The following is a 23,388-nucleotide window of genomic DNA, read 5'->3' on the forward strand; positions in this document are numbered from 1 at the left end:
AATAAATCAAAAAAATAAAATAGGGCTGGGGATGTGGCTCAAGCGGTAGCGCGCTCGCCTGGCATGCGCTGGGTGCTGGGTTTGATCCTCAACACCTCATAACAAATAAAATAAAGATGTTGTGTCCCCCGAAAACTGAAAAAATAAATATTAAAAAAATAAAATAAATATTGCTAGAAAACCAAACTGTCTGTCAGTGTTCAACAGATTCTCAGCCCTGTCTCTGACATCTCTTGGGATCACCAAGCCCAGATCAGCCCTCGCAAACCCAGTCTCTATCCCACTGATCTGGGCTTCAGATACCTCAGACTCAGCCACACTGCGGTCTCAAGACCTCAGTGCTGCTCCTTCTTGCAGAGAGACCACCAGGGATACACTCCTGCAGAAGAGCAACCCCGAGATACAGCAGCAAGACAAGGGCCACCAGCACTCTCAGCAGGAAGACTCCAGTCTCCTCCAAACCTGCAGGTCCTATCTGGAGTCCCCTGACAGAGGCTCTTGTGGTGGTAAACTTACTGGCACCCAGGCCCCAGGCCCTGGCTGGTGTCCCAAAATGGGTGCAGCCATGTGCAATCAAACCTGGAGTCTCCCCTGAAGCAGTCCCATAGGCACTGGTAGTGGCGGTGGTTTTGGGCAGCAGGCAGCGGGTCAGCAGTAGCGGTGGCTGCAGGGGCAGCTGCAACTGTAGCTGTGGGGGCAGATCAGCAGGCGATCTCCGGGGTCAGCAGCAGTGTCGGCTTCAATTGCACCCAGGGCAGCGGTTTCTTCTGTGGCAGCAGCACCTAGAAAGAAGACCTCCTGGTGACCTCAGGGGACAGCAGGGAATCAGTGGGCAGCAATGGTGGTAGAGGAGGCGGTTGATTGACAGGAGACTGACAGTTCAGTGGCAGCGACCATGGAGGTAGTGAGAGAATTCGTGTCCGAGATAACCGAGGCCGTGCCCAGAGAAGAGACCTAAATGATCACTTTGATCCTGGTCCCTCTTTTGCCTCTTGGAACGGCCTGAAAGATTTTCTAAGTTGAATAGCTGACCATTTTCCTCAGTGGCTGCGTGGCTGTTGTGGTGCTGGTCTGGGACGTGTCTAACTTGTGGCTTTCTGGACTTAGCTGTTGGATGGACATCCTGATGAGAAGTCTGTCTGTCTTTTGGAGAAGAAGACTTATGGAAAAAGTATTAGCTGTTCTTTTTTTTGACCAACATGTAGAATCTCTCAGAACTGAGCTTACTCACTGACCCAAGTTCCCATTTGGTTTGATTACTTTCTTAAGGAAATTCAGCTATAACTTCAGAATTTCTGAAAGTTACTTGGCTCACAATGCAATGTGTAGTTTCTTGGTAAAAGTTTCTCTTTACTCTAGGGTAAAAATCGTGTGCACAGAGACATGCAGGGTACTGAAGTCATGGCTCTCAGATGCCAGTGCATGGGCTGGCTTCCTCAGAATCCCCAGGGGAGCTCAGCCTGACGTGGACAGCTGGAATAGCCCTCCCCGGAGTTTCTGACCATGGAGGGAAGGGAGATCTGTGACTCATCAGTCTATACATGCATGTGGCTAGGTCTGGGCATTTTTAATCATGCTGCATTTTAATTGTAAGTTTATAAGTCTCTTTTGCCACCTGATTTGGTCTCTTTATATACCATTATGCCATGCACTAATGGTTCTCCAATGAGAACAACCAATATTGGGTGGACGTTGAGTATGTACTCAACTTAAAAAAAGCAGTACACAATTGGGAGACTGTGGCTGTGCATTGTTATCTGATACACCTTTTCAAGTTTGCTGATTCTTTTCTCTTTGTTCTCTTCACAGCTTGCTCATCAATTTGGAAGGAGTTAGGCCCCAGGGACGTTTCAACGTGCACAGACATTCCCAAGGAAATTCTAAAGTCACCCCCTCCCCAGTCCTAAGTGAAAGAAAGCATGGGTGCAGTTCACAGTGATAGCAGAGGGATCCGGTCAGGCAGTGTGCTTTTTGTGGACTCTGTGGCTTGCCCAGGAAGACAAGCGCAGACTGTCCGGAGGCCGTTGTCCAGCCTGGACTGTCGTGCTCCGGCACTGTCACTGGCCACTCAGCACGGCTTGTGGATGTCATGTCTTTTCTCTGAGACTTTTTGGATAATTTTTATATAACAAAATCCTTATTCTATTTATAACTTTAGATAATAAGGCATTATAAATGCATCACCTAACGTGAAATATTTGGCCTCTTATCTTTCACTATTTCTACTTCACATTAATTTTTAGCTGTAAAATTGGTAAATGGATTCTTACTACTCTCTCTTTACCTTTTTTACTATTTGGTTTTCTAATTTGATTTAGATGTTAGAGAATTTTCTTTATTTGAAACATTGTATAGCATTGCAGTATTTAAAAATAAACCAGTTAAATTTGCATGCCAAGAACACGGGTTGATTGAATTCCTGTTTCTTTGGTCAGAGGCTCGTGGGACCACACATACATCATGGCCACCGAGTCTCTCGTTCCACCTCTGTGTGATCATGGCATCTCGTCATACTTGTTCTATATGATTTTCAAGGACTTAAGATTGACAATACCTGGATATCTGGAAAATTCTTAATTTATTAATGACGTTTGTACTTTATTATTGCAATATAAAGTACTCAACTAGTGTATTTCAACAATTAAACATTTTATCCCTCTTTCCTGTATTTCTTAATTGTTTTTAAAAGAACATTTTCAAAGAAATCATTCTTTGATGGCATTTTAATGTATAGTTAGAATATATTGATATGAAAAGATGATAATGATAATTTATAAGTTTATAGAATACTATGAAAAATGCCAAGTTTTTTTTTATAACTAGAAAGTCATTGTCTTGTATATTTGCTCTAAATGATAACCACAGGGACATCAAAATTATTTTAAAAAAGATAAAATTACTAAGAAATCATGATACACATTCTCCTGTACTGTACCTGCAAGTCCACAATGATATATAGATGGACTATAAGCAATTTATCTGATTAGGATAACTCATAGATTGAATTTTTGAAAACTGTTAATTTTGAAATAATTTTAGATATACAGAAAATTTTAAGGATTGTACAGAGACTTTCCTATATGTCCTTAGCCCAGCTTCTCTGAAGATTAATCTCACATATCTATACTTTTTGTCAAAACTAAGAAATTAAACACAGACCACACTATGAACTATAACCTTTAGTCAGATCCCATTGTTTTCCCACTGATACCCTTTTCTTGGTCCTGGGAACAAGATGCCATGGTATTCTGTTCCAGTTGTCATCTGCCTCCTTTTCCCTCTTCCTGGCGTTTCCTTGTTCGCCTCTCTGTTTCCCAGACCTTGTCACTTGTGAAGCCAGCTGGTTAGAGATTGTGTAGTATGCTCCTCGGTTTGAATGGGTCTGTTTTCTTACGACTGGGCTGGCGTTACAGATTTTGGGGAAGAGGCCCACAGAAATGAAATGCCCCCTCATCCCGTCATATCCTAAAGCCTGCGATCCCCACATGATTACTACTGGCGATGTAGACCTTGGTCGTGTAGGTGGTGTCTGTTGGCTCTCTCCACTAAAAAGTTTCTAGTTTTGCTTTTCTGTTCCGTTCCTTATGAGTCACAAGCTTTCCAGGAGGAAACAGTATTCAGGAATTTTGGTGCATTTGTTGAAAGCACCATGGTAGTTAGTAAGTATTTGGGGAAAGATCTTTGGGTCTCTGTGAACGTCCTCTTTCTCCTTAGTGTTTTGCCCACTTGCGTTCGAATCCAGCCTGGATCCTGCCTGCAGTAGCTCTTCCTGTGGTACTCCAATGAGAACTTTCCCCCATTCCTTTTTTTTAAGAATTTTTAAATTTGTTCTACTTAGTTGTACATGACAGCAGAATGCGTTGCAATTCATCGTGCACAAATGGATTGCAGCATTTCAACCCTCTGGTTGTGCACGGTGTGGAGACACCGTTCGTGCAGTCAGACGCGTACCTAGAGTGATGATGGCCATCTCATTCCACCACCCCATTCTTTCTACAGACATTACTTAGAGTTCTTCCCTAGGAAACAGTTGTCCCTCTCACACATCTACTTATTTATTCAATAACTTATTATGTTGTATGGACTTATGGGTCTTTATTTCGTTTTCAGGCTGTAATCCAATACTGTCACTACCTTGCTGCTTAAAGGCTTCCAGTTTGGACCGTTGGAATTTTTTTCATGTTGGATTCTGACATTTCCCCATCCTTTTGTTCTCCCCTAGGTTGACTCTTAATAGCAGTCCTATAAAATAAAAACCCAATTCAAAAGTTAGTTCAACACATTCCTGAAACCTCATCAATTTCATTATAAATGAGCAGTGTCTTCCATATTATGACAGGTCTTTACGTTTCCTTCAACTAGACACCGTTTATATTTAGAACCTTGTAGATCTAACGTGTTAATAATACTTGCCACCCACTTCCCTGTTTCTTAAGGTGGATGATTATCATCTTTATTAAGTGTTGCAAGAATCTTGAGGGAAAGACTTTGAGAAGAATAAACTATTGACATGAAGATCTTATAAAAGGAAGTGAGACCAGGAAAGACTTCACGGTTGAATCTTAGGAGTTAATACCTTTTCCAATAATATTCTGTTTCTTTACAAGATTATTATTAAAAAATCTAATGGAGAGATGAGTTTCAGAGAATTTGAGTTTTTTATTGCAGAGGCTGGGGATGGAACCCAGGGCCTCATGCATGCCAGGCAAGCTCTACCCCTGAGCCACATCTCTGAACTTCAGAGAACCTCTGAATAGTTAAGAATGATTAGAAAAGTGTTTCTTATCAAACTTTCTCAGCTAGGAGGTGCTTAATTCCTAGATCCAGTTAAGCAGACATCTTAGAATTGAGTTTGGGAAAAATAGCTTCTAATTCAGCAACGTAGAAATCCAGTTCTGAAAACTACAACCAGCTTCTGGGGGTTCCCGAAGAATGTAGCCAGATGAGCTGAGCTTCCAGAGGTGATCTGGACTAGGCTTTGTGGGGAGAGGTGAAATTGGAGAAGGTACTAAGTCAGTATGATGGTGGGGCTGGGAGTGCCCTTATGAGTCTTTGAATTGGTAAGATGTGAAGGGGAAGAGAACAGGCTTGGTTTTACAAATGGAAGCTGTCGATAACAGTTTTGTCCCTGTACCCAGGTCAGGGTTGTAAAGAATTTTAGGATTCAAAAATTCTATGAGGAACTCATTCCCAGGAAGATAATTATCTTATTTATGTATTTTTACTTTGTGCACCTAAAAAATTCAAGCAGTTCCAAACAATGCAGTGCTTCTCTGTAGATGGTGTTCTGATACCCAGCTGTGCTTTTTCAGCCATTTATCAGCCATCACCAGTTGGGCACAGCCTAAAGGCAATATTTGTTACGCCTTAGAGTAGTGGTGGATGTACCAGGCAACCGGTGGTACACAGAGCCATGGCCAGGATTGGCAAGGGGAGCACGGAGCAGGAACCCTGTGTCAGAACGGCAGGTGAGGAGAGATTCCCTGTAGAGCAGCCCCCAGGCACAGCCTTAGTTAAGGGAGTGAGTTTCCAGTGACGGGTGGGAGTGGAAAGCGGTCTACCAGGCTGAGAACTGCAGATGCCAGGGCTGAGCCCTGAAAGCCCTTGGTATAACCTGGCAACTGCTGGGACTTGAGTGGGATGTGGTGACAAAGGGGTGGAGCTTCTGAGACCTTGTGGCCCCAGGTTGGAACTTCTGACATCTGTGAGAAGCCCCTGGGGAGTGGAGCAGTCCTGAGCCCAGGTGCAGGCGCCCCCTTTACCTGTGGCCCTCAGGCCTGGTCTCTGTCTCCAATGCCTGTTTTGTGGCGCTCTCTGTAGGAAACGTGACTAATGCTCTTCTGCTTCGCCAAGGTGCAGCTTTCCCGTTGAACCTGTAATACACAATTCCTGGGGTCTTGATGTGCAGCTTGTGTTGGGCAGATTCAGGCAGCGGATGTGTCAGGAACATTCCACGGGGGAGGGGCACACCCGTCCCAGCACCAAGCGGAAACCACAGAATGAAATTAGTAATTAGATCATCCTGTTTCTTCACCATTTCCCCTTTTTCTACAAAATCATTAGATTAAACTTCTTTCTCCTTCAGTGGAATAATCACCATATAATAATTTAGCACTCAATTATATATTTTGCTTATTCCCTAAATATTTGATATAAAAGTACTACAGACCCCTTAGAAAGCAGGGGCTTTATATATTCTTTTCCATTCTTACAAACACCAGGGACCCACTCGGAAGAAATGGCTTGGGTTAGAATGAAAGTGAAATTGTTGTCACTCTTTTCTAGAGGGGACCAGACTTCTGGGGCAATTGCAGTGTCTTTTTATTGGCGTGGTAGATCTTTGGGACTTTTTTAGGGCCTTTGGTAAGTTACTTGCCTTCTGTGCTTTGGACCCTTTCAATCAATAGGATAAAATTAATTCTGTATTATAATTAATGCTAAGATTGGTGACAGTTCATAGACTCATTGATGCAATTCGTTTAGCAATTATTTCCCGATGTCTCTTCTGTGCCTGGCATTTTTTAGGCATTGGAGATAGAGAAGTGAACAAATCAAACAAAAGTCCTTGACGTCATGGGCTTTATATTCTTCACAGGGGAGACACTAAATGAATAAATACATATCTGTGGTTATCAGAAAAATATCAGAGGAGAATGGAGAGCCAGTTGGGAAGGTGGGCATTGCTGTTTTAATCTTAAATGGATGATCGGGGAATTACTCATCTTTTCAGATGACATTTGAAGGCAAAGACCTGAAGGAGAACTAGCCACCCACATGGGTATCCAGCAGAAGAACATTCTAAGGAGAAAGGACAAGCTAAAATGCCCCGCGTGGGAGTGTGTCTGGCGTAACTGAACAGATTTCAGAATAACTGGCAAAGATTGCAAATGGCAGAGTCATAGGAGAGGTCGGGGGCTGCTGGCGGGGGCGATTCCGGAGGCAGACCATGGTCTTCACTCTGAGTGGGAGGTTGCTGGATGGTTTCCGGCAGTGGAGGGGTCCTGGCTTAGCTGGGGTTACTGGCTGCTGTGTTTGGAGTATGAGGATGGGGGCTGGGAGGTCAGTCAGAAGCTGTTGGAGTAACCTAGGAGAGAGCTGAGGAGAGCTTGGAACAGGGAGGTGGCGTTGGGAGTAGTCAGGTTCTGGATGATTTTTTGAAGATAGAGTGGACAATTTGCTGAGGCATCAAATAAGGAGGCAGGAGTATGAGAATCATTGAAGAGTTCTCCAGGGCTGGGGCTGTAGCTCAGTGGCAGAGCGCTTGCCTGGCACCTGTGAGGTACTGGGTTTGATCCTTAGCACTACATAAAATAAATAAAATAAAGACACACTTCCATCGACAACTACAAAAAAAAAATTTTTTTTAAAGAAAATGTTTTTAAAAAAGAATACTCCAAGGATTTTGGTTGAATGACTGGGATAAAGGAGTTGCCATTCTGAGATGCAGGGGACTTGGAGTCCTAGGGTTTCTGGAGTGGGTAAGAAAATGATTTGGACACAAAGTTCGAGATGCATTTTTTTTTTAAAGATGGAAACAATATTTATTTGTTATGTGGTGCTGAGGATTGAATCCTGTGCCTCAGGTGTGTGAGGCAGGTGCTCTATCACTGAGCTATAACCCCAGCCCCATAATGATAATTATACTTTTTTTTGGTGGTGGTATTGGGGATCGAACCCAGGGCCTTGTGCATGCAAGGCAATCACTCTACCAACTGAGCTATAGTCCCAGCCTGAGATGCATCTGTTGGCTTCACGGCAAAAGATAACAAGAGAGAAGTGGGAGCTGAAGGTAAAAATTGGGTATGTGTGTATAGGGCTTATGGGGCCCCCTGCAGGGTGAGCAGTTGAGGAAGAGATTAAAGGGCTGTTCCTAGACACTGTGGAGTCCAGAGGATGGGGAGACGCCAATGAAGAGTAACCAGAGCGGGGATGGAGCGGGAGGAAAGCCAGGTTATCTGGGTGCTGGAAATCACATAAGAGAGCACTGAATGAGGTCCCAGACTGGACATTCCACACCGGAGCAAATGATCGGAGTAATCATATTCTCACCACCACAGATTCCCACAGAAACAAGCCAGTCAGAACAGAGGAGAGTCTGGGGAGCAATGATTTTGGTCTAGGCAGAGGGTCTGCTTGATCCAAAAACGTCCCCTGTTTAGTTCCATTACAGGTTTTGACTTGGGCATATTTTGCAACTGATGTAGGTTCTGTTTGGAGCTACAGGATGAAATCCATAATCTGGATTTCCTAATTCCTTATTCAAACTGATATTCAGCTCTAGGAGGTTGTGTCATTGTTATCTTCTTGTGTTTACTTATAGTTTTAGTGCAATTGTAACCATAAAGCATGTAGATCGGAGGAGTGGACACAAGGAGGAGAATGTGCCTTGCTGAACACCAAAGCATTATCAAACCACAGTAGCCACGGGAAGGCCAGTACAGGAACAGATAGAAGATGGAAGAGAAAACACAAAATTATATATGGTTATTGTGAATATAAATTTTTCATATGATGATTTCTCAGAATGTAAAGGAACTTAGTTTTTAAAGAAATGATATTGGAAACAGTTGAATAATTGGAAGGAGAAATATCAAATATCACATACTATCCTACAAATATATTTGAATGAATTCGAACATATCATGAATCATGAAACTATAAAACCAAGGGAAATATCGGTGAATAGTTTTTATCTGATCTGAGAATGGGAAGGAGATTTATGGGGATGACATACAAGTTGAACTCATAAAATATTTCTTTTAATTGACAATGTAAAAAATGAAAAATCTAGGGATGTGGCTCAGTGGTAGAGCATTTGCCTGGCAAGTGAAAGGCCCTGGGTTCCATCCCCCCCCCCCAAGCATTATAAACAAGCAAACAAACAAACAAAAAATCTGTATGTTAAAAAAAGTAACCAGGGGCTGAAGTTGTGGCTCAGTGGTAGAGCGCTTGCCTAGCATGTGTGAGGCACTGGGTTCGATTCTCGGCACCACATGTGAAGAAATAAAGGTTCATTGACTTCTGTAAGGCAGGTGGCTGGGAAGCAAGGCAGCTGGGTGACATCTAGAGGGTTAACTAATGTGCTTTGTGAAGAGCTCTTAGATGAAGGCCCCGAGAGAATCATAAACAAAGCAACCAACAAACCAGCTCATAAAGGAAGTAGAAATGGCCAGTGAGTCACAGGGAAGGGTTAGCCTCATTAAAGTCAAATGATGGGAAACACCAGCACCAGGAGGAGCTTCCCTATCAGAGGTGCCCTCCACCCTCCTCCTGGGGGTCAGCTGGACACAGCTGCTGCTGCTCCACTAGGGAGTTGCCCTGGCCACTGCCACCAACATCTGTGCTGGTGACTTCACTGTCTTCGTGTGGGAACCTTCCCATGCCCTGGCTTCTAAGCTCCTTGACCTTCCTTCCTAGAATCAGCTGGTTCTCTCCCCAGCCTCTGGCATGGGCGCCCATCTCATGCCCAGCTCTTGATGATAACTACAGCTTCTCACCACGGCGATTTCTAACACCCCACACTCCGGCCACCATCTTTCCCTCTTGCTCCAACAGTCTTTGGCCCCCATTGGGACCACTTGCTGCAGTTTTCGCTGCCAGCCTCTTGTGGCCCTCCTTAACCAGCTCAAACCCCAGCCTCGCTTCCTGACGGCCCCTGTGCACGCACACCCCATTCCCTTGCTCCCCTCTTGTTGATTTCACTAGCCAAGACCCGGGTTGAAGCCATGTCCCCGCACACACATGTCCAGCTGAATACGGCTGCATAGAACTAGTCCCCACAGGGCTTCAGAAGGTCCATAATGCTGCCGGGCCAACACCTCCACCTTGTGGTCCCTTCACTCAGTCCCCTTTGCCGTCCAAGGACTTATTTCCCATCTTCTCACTTCTCCAACCTCCAATATGCCCTCCCTGTCCTCACCCTCAGCTGACCCCCTCCCTATTTTTCCCAGAGAAAACAAAACAAAACAAAAAATGGAAACAGTTGACCTTCCTCCCCCCACCATGGGGACCAGCCTCTCCTTGGCTGGCATCTTGGGGACGTGTTGGTGAATGTTCCTCCTGAGTTTGTGGCACCCGTCCTTTTACCCAACCAAGGACTTGGCACCAACCGTCCCCTTAGGTTCTCCAAGAATTCCCAGCCAGGCCCCCTCCTCTACAGGGTGATTTCTACCATCAGACAAGCAGCCTCTTCTTTCTCTCAGATTAAATAGGAAACCAGAGCCTCTCTTGACCTCAGGCCTCCTTTTCTCCTTCCCTTTGCACGAGACCTCCTAAGCCTCGTCTATTCACGGTCTCCCTTTGCTCTCTGGATCCTACTTCCTTCAGGTTTTTGCCCCCTCACGTCACGAAGACTGGTTCCACGGTCACCAGTGACCTCTTTGATGATGATCTGGTGGCCAGTGCTAACTCAGTCCTGGACCACTGGGTCCCTTCTTCCCTCCACTGGGCTGCGCATTCTCCTGTCTTTCCTGGATTCCTTCCTCCGCTCAGACCTCCACTCCAGGGCCCGCCAGGCTTTGTCTCTGGACTGTTCCTGTTTCCATCTGTCCGACATGTGTTGATCCCTAAGTGTTTTCTCCTCAGCCTTGATTTTGGTCCTCTACCTAATGGCCTCCCTGACATCCCCATTTGGATGTCTTGAACTGGATCTCATGTTCACAAGTCCATATCTGAGTTCTGGACACCCCACCTCCCAGTTTGCTCCTTTGTAGGCTTCTTCAACTTAGCAAATGACAACTTCATTCTTTTAAGCTGTTCAGACCCCCCAAACTGGGACTCACCCTTGACGCCTCTGTTCCTCACTCTGCCTCATCCCTGCATCAGCAAAGCTGTACGCATCACCGCCACTTTGACGGTGCGCCCAGATTCTATCCCGCCATATCCTCCGGGATCATTATAGCAGCCTGTGGCTTCCTTTCCCGCTGCTGCCTACTCTGTACCCAGCAGCTGCAGGCATGGAGTTCCATCCTGCAGCTCCCCCCTTCCCTCCCGCCCTCTGCGGATCCCAGTCGCCCCTTCCCCTCGGCTGTGGCCACACCCACCTCCCTCCACCTTGAATTTGCCGAGGAGGCTCCAGTCTCCTGCCTTCACATTGCAGTGGGGTGGGGATGGGGGGCGTCTGGAATCTTGTATTCTGGATGTTTGGGCGCCTTCTCCCTTCTCCAGGGAGGGGCATCTGCCCAGGGAGCCCTCCCTGCCCGCCTCCTCTACAGTTCACCCCCTTCACCCAGCACTTACCTGCCCCTTCCCAGATTCACTTTCCTCCTTGGCATTTGTCCTAAGCCTGGTCTGCGCCTGACCCATGATTTCCCTTATTGACTGGCGGCCCCCTCTGTGGAACCGAAGCGCCCAGAGACAGGAATTCTGGTCTCTCTGGCTCAATGCTGGGTCCCAGCTCCCAGCCCAGAGGGCAGCTGCCCAAGAAGCCTGTTCTGAGTGACAGGGACGCCAGATGGGGCAGTTCTCAGGCCGGGCCTGCCTGTGGGGAAACTGACCCTTGGCCTTGCTGGGAGGTTTAATTACTGTCTTTCCAGAGGGCAGTTTGGTCATTTGAAACAAGAACATTAACAAATATAATGTCCTGGACCAAGCAATTCAACTTATAGGAATTTAAGAAAATTTATAATAAGAGATGTAGAAACAACAACAACAAAAGCCAGTCAAAATTATTTATAGTAAATAGACATTGGAAACCATATAATTTCCCACAATAAAAATCTGCTTAAAAATTATGAATCAGCTATGGAAGGGAATACTAACTATACTGTCATAAAAATCGGGCTGTTGAAGAATATGCAATTTAATGGAATATGTGCACGCTGTATTTCAGAATGCAAAATACAAAATTTTATACAGAATTAACCCTGATAGGATGCATGTGTGTGCATATATATCACACATACACTTAGGCCACACACAAACTTAAATTATATGATTATTAAAAAAATGCATAACGAAATACTGCTTTTCCACATGCGTGTGTGATAAAATGTACATCCCTGATGGAGTTCCCCAAAATGTTTTAAATAAGCAATCAAAAATAGTTAGACCTTTTCTTCAAGAAGGAAAAGTTTTACCACCTGTCTTGGGTGCACTCTTCTTGGCCAGGTGGAGTGGTTGGAGTGGGCAGCGGAGGGACTCTCTCCTCCTTCCCTTCTTGTTCTTCAAAGGCACAAGGGCCATTCATGCTCCAAAACCGTGGTCCAGAGTGTTTTTTTTAGTGGAATCTTCCCTTCTTCCTCCCATCTGCCCTCCGAGCTCCTTTGGATCTGTAAAAGCAGAGTTCCCACGTCACCCCTCGGCCTGATGAGAGTGTGTTCTCCACCACCTGGAATATGCTTTGGGTAGCCCTTAGCATGGTGCCTTCCAAATTCTGTTGCTCCAGATGTGTGCTTAACACGTTGACTTCTCTCCTCTGTTGCCACACGATGAACCCAGACAGCACTATCTTGTCTTTTGACCCAGAATGGGGGAGAGTGCAGGGTGGGACAGTGGCGTGTGGCAGGTCCTTGCCTCTCACTGCTCGGTGACCTTCCTGCTCTTACTCCCCAATCCCCAGTGACTCCCCCACCAGAACACCGTGTTATGCATGAAGAGCAAAGTGTACTGAAGGCTGGTGGAAGGCCCTTCACTCATCTGACAGTTCACGTCTGTGGTCACATTGAATCTTCACAACAATAATCTACACTTTAAAATGGTAGAAAAAAGTTGGATTCAATTTCTTCCTTAGTAATTAGCTTAAAATGACAATGAAATTTTCAATATTGAGCATATTGAAAGAAGAATTCACGGGTTGAAATCACGTCTCTTTATGAATGCATCTACTGCCCTCTGGTGGAATCAGCTTCTAATAGCTTGATTTATCTGTCTTTTTCCTTAATTAATTTGTGGAGTCAAGGATGCAGCAGTTACTCCACCACCGTAAGGAGTTCACATCTAGATTTCGCCACTAATAGCTGTGTATTATGGGCAATTTACTTACCTGCTCTGCGTCTCAGTTTCTTTACTTGTGAAATGGAGACCATATCAATAATGAAATATTAAAAATGAATATATATGAAGTGCTTACTGCACGCCCTCTATTAACTCATTGAATTCCACAATAATTTTATTATGTTGGAACCAGTACTATTTCCATCAGTGGAGGAATGGATGGAGAAAGTGTGGTGTGTATATGTAATGGAGTTTTATTCAACCATAAATAAAGGTGAGATTATGACATTTGCAGGACAATAGAAGGAACTAGAGATCATCATGTTAAGCAAGATAAGCCAAACTCAGAAGGTCAAGGGTCATGTGCTTTCTCTCATATGTGGAAGGTAGGGAGGAAAAAAGAAAAGCTGGGGGACAGGGATCTTGTGAAAATCAAAGGGAGATCAGTAGGGGAGAGGGGAGAGGGAAGAGGGGGTGGGCGGTGGGGAGCGAGGTGGGAGTATTAGGGGATGATATCGGCCAGACTATATTGTGTGCTTGCATGAATATGTAACAACGATCCTGCCATCATGCACAACTATAATGCACCCATCAAACGTGAAAATAAACCATGTGGACCTTTGGGGACTGCTCCTGGCCCAAACGACAGCACTGCTCCTATGGAAATAAACCATGTGGACCTTTGGGGACTGCTCCTGGCCCAAACGACAGCACTGCTCCTATGGAGCGCGGGAAAGCCATCTCCAGCCCCGAGGCCTCTGATCCAGGGGCGGACTCAGCTCCCGCCTTCACTGAGCCTGTGGTGGGCCCTGAGGACTTGAATCCAGGTCTGCGCGACCTCAGAGTCTTTCCTCTGCAGCGTGGCGACCTTTGTCAGAGATCTAAGTCACAAAGGAGTGGTTAAAAAATCACAAAGAGAGAGAAAGGAGAAATGGAGAAAGAAAAGAAGCTGGAGGAGGGAAAGGACCTAATTATGGTGCGTGTCGAGTGGGCAACACTCAAGTTGAACAAGGCTCCCAGGATCTCAGTAGATAAAGAAGTGACCCCCCTCCCCCCGTTGGAACAGTGTGGAGATGGGTACACGAATCAGATGAGTGGGCATAAAAATACTGCTTTTTGAGATTTGATTTTATTTTGCAGTGGTGGGGGGTCAAACCCAGGGCCTCACGTGTGCTAGGCAAATGCTCTACCCTTCAACCCTAAAAAGAATGACTTTTTCAGAAAAAGAAATTCAACTGAGTTGAAATAGCTTCCAATTCATGTTCACTCAGAACCTCAGAAGGTGACATAATTTGGAAATAGGGTCTTTGCAGATGTGACAGCTAATATGGGGGTGGGGGCACTAATCCAATGACTGGTGCTCTTGTAAGAAGAGAAACAGCGACTGGGGACAGACGGGGGTATGGCGCGTGAAGACCGGCAGAGTTGGAGTGACGCAGTTGCAAGCCAAGGGACGCCAGCCATCCACCAGGAGCCGCCAGAAGCTCAAAGGAACAGGGAGGGATCCTTCTTTCCTTCTGAGGGAGCATGTCTCTGCTGATGCCTTGGGTTTGGACCTGAGTCCCTAGAACTGTGAAATGATGCATTTCTGTTGCTTTAGTCCACCTGTTTAGTGGCCCTGGAAAGGATTTAAAATGTCACAAAAATGAGGTCACCAAATTCTTTAGCCCCAGGTAGGGGGGAACATGAGGCGTGAGACTGAGGTCGCGTAGGTCATTGTGACCTAGTAGGGCAGGTTTCTGCAGACTCCCGACGCCAAGGAGATTATAAATAACACCAGGAGAAGCCCTTTTCCCCTGCCGATTATCGAAATTTTTACCTGGAATGTATCACGTAAGTGACCAATCAGAGTCCTGTGCCATTCCTGTCAACCAATGAAATTGTAATGACCGGCTGGCCAGAATCTTTTCTTTTCTTTTCCATTTTTATCTTAAAAAAGCCAGATTCCTCAGATGCCATTTGGGGCATACTTATTCCTGGCCACCAAGGTCATGCTTCTCTCCTTGGTGGCCAACTCATATTGGCTCAAATGAACTCTTCTTTTTTTTCTCACACTTGGAGTACCTCAGCCTGCCTTTTGGTTGACAGTACCTTGCCTCGGCAGTCACAGGAAGCAGTACACCAGCAAAGAAGACAGGCTTTCTGCTCGCAAGGCAGTGGGTTTGGGAGTGTCTCATGCCTGCAGAGACTTTCCCATCCAGGGAAGTAGAGGCTGGTGCTTTCAATGGGCAGGAAGGAGATAAAGTGAGCATGCCCAGTACTTTCTTTAAAACTCACCAATCACAGGAGAAAGATGGGTGGGGTGTGTGTGTGTGTGTGTGTGTGTGTGTGAGTCTAGCTAAAATTCATCCCATGGGAAACATGCAGACTGAGAAATAAAGAGTTCCTCCCCAACATCAGACTGCAGATGCCTCTTTTTTGACCTTCCCAAAGGTTTTTTTTTTTTTTTTTTTTTAATATTGAATTAGTAGCCAACATTTAAACCTTGGAAAATTTCATATACAATCCAGAGTTCAATGTTCTCTTTCCACCTTCCCGCAGGGGTGTGGCTGGCTGTGGTGCAGGAGGGGTGTCTTCCTCAGATGCGGGGCTCTCCGGCTCACCTTGCTGCCCCCGCTGCCTGTGTCTTACCCAGGGTGGTGCCACTCGTTCCAGAACGCTCAGAACACTCCTGTGCTCAAATGTGTCTTCCTGAATGGGTGGCCTTGGGTGATTTTCTTCACCTCCTCGAGTCTCAGTTTCCTGACTTAGAAAACGAGAATAATGATAGAACTGCCTCACGGTGCTGTGGTGAGAACTGAGTGATGTGACCACGTGAGTCTTTCCTTACACAACATGAGGCCGTGACAGATGGGAACCCCCCATTCCTGCTTAACATAAAGCAAAACCCGTCAACGTGGGGGGGGAACTTGGAAGAGAACCCAAGTCTCTCGCCTGAAGTTTGCTTTGTCTGCTCTGAGCACTGCCCTCTGTCTCATCAGTTTTCAGGAAAATATTATAGTGACCCAGCTTCCAAGGAACCCCTTTTCTCCAGCAAGGAGCCCAATCGCAGTTTGGGGAATTAGAGGTCTCATTAAGGCGGGTTTCCCTCCTCCCCACAGTTTGAATCTCTTCTGGAAGGAGGTTGCAGTGAGGCAGGAAACTCTGGATTCCATGCAAATACTTTGATGTCTGGGTTTTAAAATAGCTTGAATCTCAGCTGGCTTTACAGACTTCCTAGTGGCCCTCACAGGACAGCTTCTGCTTTGACAGATCACTTCTCCTGGGAGGCCTGGAATGATGGAAGATGCAGCAGCCACCAAAGGACTGCAAATAGCCTATTTCCAGGTAGAGGCAGGAAACCAGATGGAACTGGGCAGGAGACGGGGGGGGGGGGGGGGAGGGGGGCGGGGGGGCAGGGAGGAAAGTTGTTTTATGAAGACCGCTGTGAGAGGGGACCCAGCGAGGAAGCCGTCAGTCTCTGAAAGGTTGCCAGCTTCAGAAACCAGCTAAAGCCAGTCCTTGCCAAAAACTGAATTGATTTGGACGGACGCTGGGTTATTCCAGACTGCCCAAGGACAGTGAGCCCTTCATACAGTCAAGGACCAGAGACGGGAAGGTGAGGGAAGTACCAGGTGTGAACTGTTGGTGCAAGTTAGCTGTTGACATAAAAGATGGCGGCCTGCTTGCCCACATTCCATCTGTCAGGTAGCCCATCTTTTCTCAGAAATGCCACATTTATCACATTCTACTTTCCCCCTGTGTTTTGGGGACCATTTCTCGTAAGATTCTACTCCGTCTGGCATTCTTCATGTCATGGGTTGAAATGTGGACCCCAAAAGGCATTGGCAAAGTACTGACCCCAATACCAAAGAGTGGGATCTCATCTGGAAGTAGAGTCTTTATATAGGGAATCAAGTGGAAATGAAGTCACTAGAGTGGGCCCTGGGTCCAATATGACTGGTGTCCCTAACAAGGGGGAAATGTGGACACAGAGATGGATACACAGCCACGTGAAGCCTAGGGACTAAGGAACACCAAAGACTGCCCGTGGACCACCAGAAGCCAGGGAGAAGCGTATAAGATTCTTTTCTTTATACCTTCAAAGGATGCTTGGCCTACCAACACCTTGATTTCTGACTTTGGCCTCCAGAATGGGTGACAAAAATTCCTCCCAGTTTGTGTGTTTTTTTTTTTTTTTGTTATGGCAGCTCTGGCAAACTGATACAGTGTTGTTTTAGCATGACTGTTTTAATGATGATGATTTCATCATCTTTTAAAAATATCTGGTTACATTAATCCAAGGGAGAATATGTTTAAAGTGGGCAAGATGATTCAGTGTAATATCCAGTATAAATGCTGAGGATTGTAACCTAGATTATCATTTTTAAAAATTAATTTTTAATTATTTTTAAAGCTCATTGGATATACTCTTCAAATGGATACATTTTATTGCCTGTTAATCATAATATGACCTCAGTAAAACTGATTAAAAAGAACGGTAGAGACCACCCACATTCAAATGTATTATATACTCACTATAACTTGAATCTCAAATGTGCCCCCAAAGCCCATGTGTTAAACAAGAGGGGCCTAATGATGGCAGACCTTCAGGTCATTGAGGGCATGTGCTTGAAGAGGATCATGGTGCTATTATGGTTTGGAGGTGAGGTGTCCCCTGCAAGCTCCTGTGTTAATGCATGGTGACATGATAAGATTATGAGAGCTGTAATCCACTCAGTCCGTCCTGGTACGAATGGGCTGATGGGGTGGTAACTGTACCCACGTGGGGTGTGGCTGGAGGAGACACGTGACTGGGAGCTGTCCTGGAAGGGTGCATCTTCCCTGTGGCCCCTCTTCCCTCCTTTGCTGCTTCCTGGCCACCGTATCCTCAGCAGCTTCCTCCCCACACCCTTTTGCCATGAATATCTGCCTCCTCTTAGGCCCAAGACAATGGACCTGCTGGGCCATGGACCAAACCTCTGGAACCATGAGCCAAAATAAAGTTTTCCTTCTCTAGGTTGTTCTTGTCGGGTATTTTGATCATGGCGATGCAAAGTGGCCTAACACAGGGACCCTGGCCCCATTTCTGTTTCGTTTCCTGGCCGTGAGGTGAGCTGTTTTTCTCTGCCATGGGCTCCTGCTAGGTTGGGCTGCCGCACCCCACAATAGGGCCAAGGGATCATGGGTTGGAACCTCCAAACTGTGAGCCAAAATAAACCTTTTCTCTTTAAAAGTTGATCTTCTCAGCTTATACCAATGCCAAAAAGCGGAACAGCACAATACCCAAAATGTAGCAAATGGAGACCATTACCGTTTCGCTTTTTAATGTGTGTTATATGGTTTATGCAAACTTTGGACCAGAGCTCTGCATAAATCTTAAAATTCTTGTGGCGATCTCACTGACTTACGAGGCTGGGGGGTGTTACATTAATATTTAGAAGTGATTTAGGCCAGCACTCAACTACTCACCTAAAACTGTGCCTGTGAACAAATTCTTCTAACACATGTGCAGACTCCAGTACAGGCTGGGCAAGGCTCTGTCCTGACTTAATAGATCAGTTGAGTAGGAGCAGCAGAACATAAAACATGCTGAACCGTGACAATGTGATGCCCTAGACCGTTTCAGTCTTTAAGTTTTTCCTGCAGTTCTGGCTTTAGTAAGCAGAATGGCTTTCAGTAGCAGTGTGGGCCTTTCAATATTTCCATGCCCACAAGAGCAGCTAAAGCTTCATTAACGTAGTCCAAAGATTAAATTTCAGACTCAATATTTGAGAAATCAGATGGTTTGGAAGCACTTTGTGAATATCCGATGGAGATAGGAATGGAGAGCTCTAATAATTAGTTGAATGTGTCAAGATCTATTTTTTCTTTGACAACATGGATAAAGTGGGCTGCAGATCTTGTTCATTAAATCCCGCCTGAGTCAACAACTTCATCATTAAAGAATGTGAACAATCAATCATTAGGGTGAGTGATTCATCCTTAGACCAAAAATTCCTCCTGTCTCACTTCCATTGAAGGATGAGCTCTTGAAGCTGTTTGTGTGTAACCACTCAGGTGAGGTCAGTGACCTCTGTGGCCATGGGTTTCATCTGCCTAGCATGCTTCCTTTGATTTCCCTTGGTCTTCTTACAAATGGGAAACCCACTCCCTGTGGATGGGCGGGGGGCTGTCCTCGCCCCTCCTGCCCCACAGAGATGACATCATGACTCCACCTGGCCAATCAGAGTCCCCTGTTGTCAACTGTACTGAGTAGACTGCTCTTTCTCTGGGCCTTTGGAAGAAAGAAGGTATTCTTTTTTCCCTCTAAGACCATGAACTTTAACTGTCGTGTAAGTCTAGAGCGGCTCTCAGGGAATAGTGCCAACTGGAGGGAATCACGTTCAGGACTGAGGGGTGGAGAGAGGGAGATGGAGAAGCCACTGTGACTGAGGCTCTCCAAACCCTTGGGTTTTCCCTGGGTGAGTTGATAAACATTCTCCACTCCCTTTTTCTCCTTAATCTAAATTGAATTGAGTTACTTTTGTGTGGAGCAGAAAGGTCATTGACAAATCACGGTGTTCTTGCAATTGTGAAACAATAACTACAAAGCAGACACAAAAAGAATTTAGACACAGAACTTAATAAAGAACTGTGCAGAAATCCACAATATACATTTACCAGGCTCTTCAAAAGAACCACAATCAAACTCACTGACAGTCTTGTAGAATGCTGATGAACTTGAAATCAAAGTGATGCACTTATATGAACAATATTCTTTACTCCCTTCTGTATTTTCTATATTTTCTAAAATTTTATTCGACAAAGGATTCTCTTGCTAAAAATTATGTGAAAATGACTGTGTTGGATGGTCTTCCGAGTTCTCCTAACCTGGAAATTTTGAGGTTCAAATGAACTCCTCTAGACTGAATGGAAGAACGAAAAAGAAGGAACGTGTAATGGAGGAGAAATGTCAAATCTCCAAGGCTTCCCACTCTCTTGTTTTTCCCGAACTCTGTGGTCATGTCGGCCTCACTGAGCTAAGCCAGGGAAGAGGCCTCTTGAGAACACATAGGCTTGTTGGAGCCCAAGGCAGGGTGAATCTCCCAGAAAAATGCCCAGAATAATGTTTGAGAAGCTGCAAATGGAGATTGTTGAGATTGTCCTGTTTACAGCACTTCTCACAACTTGCTCCCGGATCCCTTCTCGCCAAGGGCTGTTGGGTGGTAGACACATTTGTTCAGCACCGCTACTTCCCTCCCTCCCCCCTTCACCTCTGGTCCCTCCCCTCCCTCCCCTTCTGTTCCCTTCTCTTCTTTCCTTCTCTCCTTCCCTCCCTGCTTAATGGTAAGAAAAAGTGAACAGGTTTCCTCCCATTGGCAATATCAGGAAGTTCCTGAAGCCTTCTCACTGGCTCCATGTGAACATCAGGATCCTGGGTGTGGTGGCTCATGCCTGTAGCCCCAGCAGCTCAGGAGGCTGAGGCAGGAGGATCACAAGTTCAAAGCCAGCCTCAGCAACTTAGCAAGGCCCTAAACAACTCAGTGAGACCCTGTCTCTAAATAAATACAAAAAAGGGCAAGGGATGTGGCTCAGTGGTTAAGGGCCCCTGGTTTCAATACCTGACATCAAGACCCAAAAACAACAAAGAAACAACACCAACCCCCCAAACCAAAAAACAACAATCAAAAACCAAACCAACCAACCAACCAACCAACCAACCAATCAACCAAACAAACAAAAACCAACACATAAAACCACCAGGAGGCCTTTTTGCTTGCCCATCCATCTGCTCTCTCTCCTAGAGGAACTGGTTTCCCTTCCCCAGTGAACTCTGACGCACAGAGATGCAGGACAAGAATGGCCCTTGAGGGAGGCAGCAGGAAGCAAGGCTTCTGACCACTTGTCAACCCCCAGCTGATGTCTCATGAAGCTGACCAGCATGAATAGTGGCCACTCCTAGAGCTCTGGCCCCATGACAGGCACAGTTCCCAGTCTCATTTAATCCCCCCAGAATGTACGAGGTAAGTACCCTCCAGGCTAAAGTAGCCTGTCCCATGCTCTCCTGTAATGTGTGTCCACCTTCCCTGGGAACACTTGCCTCCATTTGGAATTCTAGGAGTGTAAACTCTGCAATTGCAGGAACAGTGTCTGTTAATCGTGATGCCCAGACCTAACCGAGTGTCTGGCACTTACTAGGCACTTAGTAACACTTGCTGGATGAAGACAACCTCACTTAACATGGAGGAATTAAAGCTTGAAGGGGCTGAGTCACTCCCTGGAGGTCACACAGGTAGCAAGTTGGGGGAGCCGGAATGGAACCCACACCCTTAACTCTTTGCCCCTCAGAAGGGAGGTCTGGTTTCTAGACCTGCTCTGTTTACGCTTCCCTGGGCAGAAGCCACTTTGTCCAGTATAGTTGGCAGCAACGTTATGTTCTTTGGGTAACTAAGATGAGGGTCCTGTGCCAGGGAGGGGAGGCTGGGGGGTTAGAGTGGAAAGAGTCTTGGGATTCTAACTCTGAAGGAGGTGAAGTTGGCTGTCAGCGCTCACCCATGGGCATCTCAGAGGTTCCATTCGGATCATTTCTGGAAGACGGTCACCTCCTATATTGTGTCGTAACAGAGGGCGAGTGTTTAGGTCTTGGGACTGGCTGGCTCTCTTGAATTGAGATCTCTAATTAACTAACTGGTGGCCAAATCATTCTGGAGAGAGGTGCTGCACTCTTCTGACCTCCTTTACCTGTCTGGAGAGAAGAACAGAGGAAGTAGGACGTCCTCTTTGTCCTTTCTCTAACATGATGTCCAAGGTGCACTGAATGGTCACAGCTACTGGACCACTCTCTAGAAACCAGCATGTCCTTCCATGTCCTTGTGTTTGTACCAGGAGTCATTCATTTGTTTTCAAACCTATTCAGTCAGTTCTGCTTTTTACTGTAACTAGAGGACAGATCACCAACAACTTTAAAATGTTAAAAACGGATGAAACATTGAGTACAGAAACAGAGTCGTTTTAAAGAAAGTCAGACTGAATGCTTAAAAAAAAAATAAATAGGAAGATGCTTAAAAACCCTACTGTTAAAATAGTTTTGGGATCGAAAAATGTATGGAAAGTTTAGGAGGATTGAGAAGTCAAATTTGCTTTATAAGAGTTTTTAAGATCTTATTCCATTTTAAAGAAACAGATCTAGAACATCTTAATGAAAAAATGGGTATGATTTATATCAGAGAATATAGTGAAGTTCCAGTTAGCATATCAATAGTCAAAGAAAACTCCTTGCCCAGATATCGCATGTCCAAGTTCATTTTCATTTTCTCTCTTTTGAAAGAAATGAACTGATTTCTTCTCAATAGCAATCGCAGAATATATTTTTTTGTGTGTGTGCACATTTAAAATACTAATGAATGTATGCATCATTTAAAAAAATGTTACCCTGCTTTTTCAATTCATTGATAATATCAAGACTCATCATGATAAGAGGGTCTTTTTGTATATATAAAGCATTGTAAGCAATTTCCAGATCTTGTCATGATGGCAAATTAGCACAGGCTCCTAGCTCCACCTGCTATTCCCTCTTTTCTCTAAACCAATCCTGGAGAAATTATAGAGGGAGGCGTGGAATAGAGGAAATAAAAAAAAATAAAAAATGAAACTGAACAACAGCAACCAATCAAACATGCAAACTGCTAAGCTCTTTGAGAACGATCTTGAGAGGTGGAGAGCTTCTTTGAATTGTAAGTATGAGGCAGTGGTGGTGTGGCTGTGGCTGTGGCTGTGGCCTGGGACATAGGGTCACATGTGCAGATACATTCTAAGATCATCCCCGTCTTTGCCTTCCTCCATAATTGACTTGGAGGAATCAAGCCATTGCATGTCCCCAACTCCAGAAACAGCCAAGAAACGCCGCAGTCTGGCTGGGCACAATTCAGGAGCCACTTATCAAGCAGAAAAGAACTTTATTTTTAGAACACACACACACACACATGCCACACCACACGAGCTCTTCAGGAATTCCCTCAGAGCCCAACTGCCACCACCGGCTTCCCACAAGCCTACTGTTCCTTTGGGAAGAGGTCCTTTTACCCCTGTGGGAATCATTTGAACTCCCATCTCTGGAGTTAGTACTGTTCTGGCGGAGGCGTAGATGTCCAATCCTGTGCTTCCTCTGGTTTGTCTAGTGAGGGATCTAATGGACAATGTGTCCTGGGCACTACCCTGATGGGGTTGCTGGGTTCCTCCAGTGCCCTGTATATTTGTGGTCTTGGGCCCCAGAGCATTGGGCCCCCCTGTCCATATTTTGGCAATGGAGCCCGATGCCTTTCTCTACCATATCGTGGGTAAACACCTGGTCCTTGTTCGTTTTTTGATAAGTGGCTCCTGAATTGTAAATTGGGACAGAGCAAAAGTCCCTTGGGTTGAAGAGTTGAGGAAATTGGTGATACAGTGACTAACTATGGCATTTGTTTTTCCCAAACTCCTCCCACTGATGATTAT

At 45.5% G+C, this 23,388-nt stretch overlaps 1 protein-coding gene across 1 annotated transcript in view; it reads left to right on the top strand.

The window, feature by feature from the left end:
• C4H12orf75 (chromosome 4 C12orf75 homolog) overlaps positions 1 to 2,339 on the top strand; it is a 41,694-nt gene extending 39,355 nt beyond the window's left edge. Inside the window, exon 6 of the mRNA XM_076853249.2 lies at positions 1,810 to 2,339. The gene's annotated coding sequence lies outside the window, so the exon portion shown is untranslated. The remainder of the gene's footprint in view (positions 1 to 1,809) is intronic.
• Positions 2,340 to 23,388: the final 21,049 nt, after the last annotated feature.

Source organism: Callospermophilus lateralis, chromosome 4 (assembly GCF_048772815.1).
Source record: "Callospermophilus lateralis isolate mCalLat2 chromosome 4, mCalLat2.hap1, whole genome shotgun sequence".
NCBI classification, from domain to species: domain Eukaryota; kingdom Metazoa; phylum Chordata; class Mammalia; order Rodentia; family Sciuridae; genus Callospermophilus; species Callospermophilus lateralis.